Below are 6000 nucleotides of genomic sequence, written 5' to 3' on the forward strand. Positions count from 1 at the left end.
AATTAGTTGTGACAGTATCCAGCATGACAAACTTTCATGGTACAAGTGAGAATGGACCAAGGTTTGAGCAGGTATAGGAGACAATCCAGGCATGAACAACACCAAGAAAAGGTAGACAGGAAGTAACATGGTGTGTAGGAAATCATGAAACCAGCCTGATGGGAAGAGACTTAAACAAGATTGAACCTCACTTTCTAAACCTCCAACTCCAATTGGACAATTCGCAGGACACAGGTGCACCAAAGTGGCCAATCTATTCAATCCCTTTAATGTGGAGGAAGAGTTTAAAATTTTACTGGTTTAGTTTGCCCCAAAAGCAACTATCAAATGTTGGCAGGACACAGTGAAGGCTTACCTTTGTTAACATAGTTAAGTCTCTCTCTCTCTCAGAACTAGCCCACTTAGCTCCAGGTTCCTTAGTGCACCCGACACACTTACACAACATTTAAGAGCTTTACACAACTGGAAGGTCACATCTTTATTTCTTATCGCAGGAACACGACTTCTGTAAACTTTATTTCTGCCAGAACCTAAAGCAAAATTATTGTAAAATGAGTGATTTAAACTATACATTTTATCATCATTAAAAAGCATCTAAAAAAAAAAGCATCTGCTCTGCTAAGGATTAGAAACGACTCCTGCCCTTAACGCCTTCATTAAGGAGGGACATGTATAAACTAAAAATTTCAATCACATGAGATAAAGAACCATAACCTTTATGCACAGAGGTTCCTATGGAGGTAAAAAGTTATATTAAGTGACGGCTTCATGATAACCCTGAAGTACAATCTAGAAAGATGAGACTACGCAGAGTTGGAGGAGGAAGTGCCTTAACTGCAGAGGGAGCACCTGTGCAAAGACACTCAAGCCTAACAACTGCTGCACACTGTAAATACTGCAGGTGGGGATGACTAAAGGCCAGGGGTCCCAGTGTGAGAAGAGACATAAATGAAAATAGAGATGTTGGCCGAAGCAAGCCTGGGAGAGAGCATGGCTTGTATCCCACAGGTGATGAGGCCTGGGGCTACCACTGGCTGAGTAAGGGTGCCTCCGCTGATTAGAAAAAGGCGCCCCGCTGCTGAAGGACCAATTAGATAAAGGGAGTGATCACAAAAAGCTCCCCTTCCTCAGGGCCAAAGAGCCCCATGAGGCTGGGCCAAGCACAGTTCAGACTCATGCCTCCGTGCAGAGCACACGCTGGGCGGCTAGTGTACACTAACTCTGTGTGGGCAAGCCATTAGCAGCATTATTTTAGGGTATCTTTTCATGTTAGCAGATCACTCAACCCGAGTAGGCAGATGAACTTAGAGGAACTGAGCCCAGGAGCTGTGAAACCACCCAGGAGCTTCTGCCATAGTTTCTGCCAGGCAAAATGTAATATGGATGAAGAAGCAAATTTAGGAGGAGGTCAAAATCACAAGCTAGACCCACTGGATGCAAGACATAAAGAAGGTTCAGTGAAGGAACTCTGAAGAGAATGGGCTCTGCAATAAATTTTTCTTACATTCAATGTAAAACATTAGGCAAAATTAAGTACAGTGGCCTTTAAGGTCCCTTCCAGCTCTAATTTCTTTTGATTTCTAACTTATTACTCTGGTTAAGTAAAGTCCCTTCAGAGATACAGAACAGTTCTTACACCTGAATGGGATGCAAAGAATAATCTGACTTCTCTTCACCAGGGGATGAGTTGAACTGTCCTTGCAGAAGAGATAACAGATGATGTGAACCCCAGATCCTAGAAAAGGGCCAGGCACACGATAAGTATTCAGCTTTTTGAAAACAAATGAACAATCGTTTCCTCTCCTAGATCTTCACAACCTTCCTCTGCTGGCTACTTTCTCTCACCTTATAAACATCCTCAAATATACCCACTTAAAAAACTCTCAGACCTATGATTCTTTGGACCTTCTTGTGGATAACCTAAGTCTCTACCATGCCTTCAAACACCTGTCCCCACCAAAAGCCCAGGTCTGTACCTTGGGTCCAGACCTGTCTATCAGGCCCCTCTAAAGCACTGAAGATTAAGTAAGATCCTCTCGCCACCTCCATTCCCTTTCTACTGTGCTCTGTATCTCACAAAAAGATGCAGCTGTAAACTGTCACCCACGCTTGCTGCCCTCCCTTTTCTAACTGGTCACCAGGCCTCACCCATTCTCTCTCAGATGTGCAAAATCCAGTCCCACCTTTTATAACTTAAGTGTGACACTTAGATTACAATTCACCCTGCACCCAATCAACTGCCTTGCACATGGAGGTCTGAGTGAGCCTCTAAACCAGAATCCCATTTCACTGTTCTTTGGTGTTTCCCACAGCCTTCAGGATAAACATCCAAAGTTCTGACATGACAAACAAGGCCCCTTTCTGTTTGTCCCCACTAGGTTTCCAGTATCAACTCTCATTTCTTTCCCAAAAACCTGAGTTCCAGTTCTGTACCTCAGTTTTGCCATATTTTCTTACAATTTCTCAAACTCTGACACACACTGCTCCCTCCTGCCACCCCAGGAGCTTCTACATATCCTTAGAAAGGATGGCACCTCCTCCAGGAAGCCTACCCTGAACTTTCCCTTCCAAGATTCTGTGCTCTGCAAAGGGGAAAGGTGGGGGGGGAGGGATAAATTAGGAGTTTGGGAATTAACATATACACACGACTATATATAAAATAGATAATCAACAAGGACCTACTGCATAACACAGGGAACTCTACTGCGTATCCTGTAACAACCTGTATGGGAAAAGAATCTGAAAAAGAATGGATATAGGGGCTTCTCTGGTGGCGCAGTGGTTGAGAGTCCGCCAGCTGATGCAAGGGACGCGGGTTCGTGCCCCGGTCCGGGAGGATCCCACATGCTGCGGAGCAGCTGGGCCCGTGAGCCATGGCCGCTGGGCCTGTGCGTCCGGAGCCTGTGCTCCGCAACGGGAGAGGCCACAACAGTGAGAGGCCCGTGTACAGCAAAAAAAAAAAAAAAAAAAAAAGAATGGATATATGTATAAGTGAATCACTTTTCTGTACACCTGAAACTAACACAATATTGTAAATCAACTATACTCCAAAATAAAATAAAAATTAAATTAAAAAAAAAAAGATTCTGTGTTCTGTAGCACCAGAACTCACATCTTCCAGAGTACTGACTACTGTGCTTGTGTTTACCTGCCGCCCAGTAGAAGGGGAGATTACCTAGGGCAGAAGCATCGTCTCCAGCAGCCCTTGGTTCTGACAACTCATTCAAGTGCCAGGATACTTTACACACATAACCTGCTTAATTAATTCTAAGAACCCACAGAAAGAGTGGTTTTTAATGTCATTTTACAAGTGGGATTGTAGTGCAAAAGTAACCTGCCCAGGCCACAGAGAGCATAAACCCTGGAATTTAAACCCTAAGCTGCCTTCACACCGGTGCTCTTTCCACTATATGATACGACTATTGAAAAAAAGATTTTTTTTCCCGAGCCCTGTTTTAACGGAAAGGAAATGAAGCTGGGATATATCAATTTCCTAATCGCTTTGGTCTGTACCAGACAAAGTCATTCAACAGACCAGGTAACATCTGTGGAACAATTAACGATGCTCCAAACTGTGCTAAGTGTTCTACATTGTAGAGTCTACAAGCATTAACAGTGAGTCCATGCAACCGCCACAGAGAGCGGGTCCTGTTAAGCCCATGATACAGATGACAACACTGAGACCTAGAAGCTTTAGGGCACTCGGCCGGGGTCACGGAGCTGGTAGGAGTCCTAGGCCGCACGCCCCGTCTAGTGCACGCAAACCCGGGCACTGGTTGCCGGTTCTAGTGCCCACCCTCCACCTTGCACCATCTAAAACCCCGCTTCACAGCGCCCACACGAGAGACCACGGAAGCGGGAACTACAAACCTGTCTCGCCAAGCCGTGGCTGGAAGAAGCTCTGGATACAGATCAGGGGCAGACGGTGCTCAGGAGCGGCGCCCAGTCAACCCCGCGGAGGCTGTCTGCGTTAAAGTGCAGCAGGCTCTCCCGCAGGGAGGCGCGCACGGCGGGCAGAGGCACCGAATCCTGCAACGCGCACAGGTCCTCACAACGCCAGAAGAAGTTGGCCGCTCTGTCGCGGCGCAGCTTCACCGAGTGATCATGGCCCGAACGCGGCCTGGCTGCGGATACGATGCCCACATCTGCCTGGGGGCCACGGCTCGCCTCCCAGCCCCTTGGGCGCCCACCGCCCGGCGGCTGCAGCCCAGCAGCATGCGCAGGAACGGCGTCGCAGCCAGAAGACGCAGTTCCACCGGCTCCAGCTAGGCCCGCCCCTTGATGCCGCGCTCCAGCTCCGCCTCCAGCCCGCAACATCTGCAGTTGACGCCGACCTCAACTGCCTCCACGCCGCCGCCGGGCTGAAATTGAAGCCGGCGTGCGGCCCCGTGGGGGCGGGGCTCGAGGACGTCAGCGAACTCGCCGTGCGTCACCACGCAGCCCCGCCTCCCAAGGGGACGCGGCCTGAGGAGCAGGGGCGGGAGCTCCGAGACTAGGGCGGTGCGACGGGTAGGAGGTGTGGAGAATTTGGGGTTTCCAAAAAGCGTTTGCTGACTCATCCAAACAAAAGTGAGACATGGTTGTATCAGCGCATTTTAAAAGTAGTTAAACTCCCGATAAGTGTCTGTGCTCGCCCCGCCCAGGAGAGAGCGTGCACTCTGTGAGGGACACGTGAAAAGTTGAATGAACGTCTGCCTGTGGTCCGTTACCTGGTGCACGGCTGTGTGAATTTCTGCGGAGAGCTCTTAATTTCTGTAGTTTCTACTGACTTGACACGGTGGTTGGCAAACGGTGACATGTTCCATGCATTCAGGACATGATCGTGGTTACTAATAATCACTTTGTTTTGTACTGACACCTCCACAGAGAATTTACTACTGAATATCCACTTTACAGAAGAGAAACTGAGGCATAGGAAGTGAAGTGACTGAGTAAGAGGAAGGACTCAGACGACTGGTGTTAGTAAATTAACCCTGCAAGGAGGCCGTTAGCCTGTGGTAGCTCCAGTGATGCAGCCACCTACGTAAACCAACCAAAATCTAAGCCTGTCAACGCCTCAGGGTGAGGAACACCGCTGAGGACAACCAGTCACAAACCACCAACTAGGCTTTAAAGCTATAGCAAGTCAGTAATTTCCTTGCTTTGCTTCTGCCCTTTTAAAATAAAAATCTCTGCAGCTCCTGTGGCTGGAGTGCTCCTCACCACTTCCGCTTTGGTGGTGCCTGAATTGAATCTATTTTTGCTCAAATAAACACTTAAAATTTTAAATATGCCTCAGTTTGTCTTTTAACATTGGCCGTAGAAGTTGGACTTGTATCCAGTTTCTAGAACAGTGGTCGTCCTCTGGTCAGGCCTTAGGCGTTACGTGTACAACGTTCCTCTTCTACCGCCACCTTCTGGATGCCTCCACCCACTACCAGCTCCCCCGCATCAGATCCCCTAGATGTGGTCAGCAATGGCTTTTACATGCAGCGTGGTCACATTATAATATCGCAGACACTCCTCCGTCCTCCAGTCAGCGTGTGAAGTGAACCATTACCATTCCTGTTGAAGAACCTGGTGTGACAACTTTCCCAAACACAGCTACTCCCCCGCTGACCCTGGGTAACCACTCTTCTGAACTTGGTCTCCATCACTGCCATGGATGTCTTTATATTTAGGCAACATTTTTAAGTATTCTTAAACAGCATATAGTATTGTACTACGTTTTCTCTTGTTACTTGCTTTATTTAGTGTTATCTTTGCTCGGTTCATCCATGCTGACACGTAAAGATCTGTGTAGTTCATGTACTTTCCTTGCTATGTAGGATTCCCATGTAGGGAAATACAATAATTTATATGTGTATTTTCCTGTTGATGGACATTTAAATTGTTTCCAATTATCAGTATGATTTCTGTTTGAAAAAAATTTTATATAATTTTTAAAGGTTACTTTACATTTATTGCAAAATTTTGGCTATATTCCCTGTGTTCTACAATACATCCTTGAGCCTATCATAT

At 47.1% G+C, this 6000-nt stretch overlaps 1 pseudogene across 1 annotated transcript in view; it reads right to left on the reverse strand.

The window, feature by feature from the left end:
* Positions 1-4317, reverse strand: part of LOC309825665 (centrosomal protein of 78 kDa-like) — a 48879-nt pseudogene extending 44562 nt beyond the window's left edge. The window contains exons 1-3 of the transcript XR_014298540.1: positions 3871-4317; positions 356-530; positions 192-264 (exon numbers count right to left, since the gene is read on the reverse strand). The product of XR_014298540.1 is annotated as a centrosomal protein of 78 kDa-like (transcript). The remainder of the gene's footprint in view (positions 1-191; positions 265-355; positions 531-3870) is intronic.
* Positions 4318-6000: the final 1683 nt, after the last annotated feature.

Source organism: Grampus griseus (genome assembly GCF_964374135.1).
Source record: "Grampus griseus genome assembly, chromosome: 8".
NCBI lineage: Eukaryota > Metazoa > Chordata > Mammalia > Artiodactyla > Delphinidae > Grampus > Grampus griseus.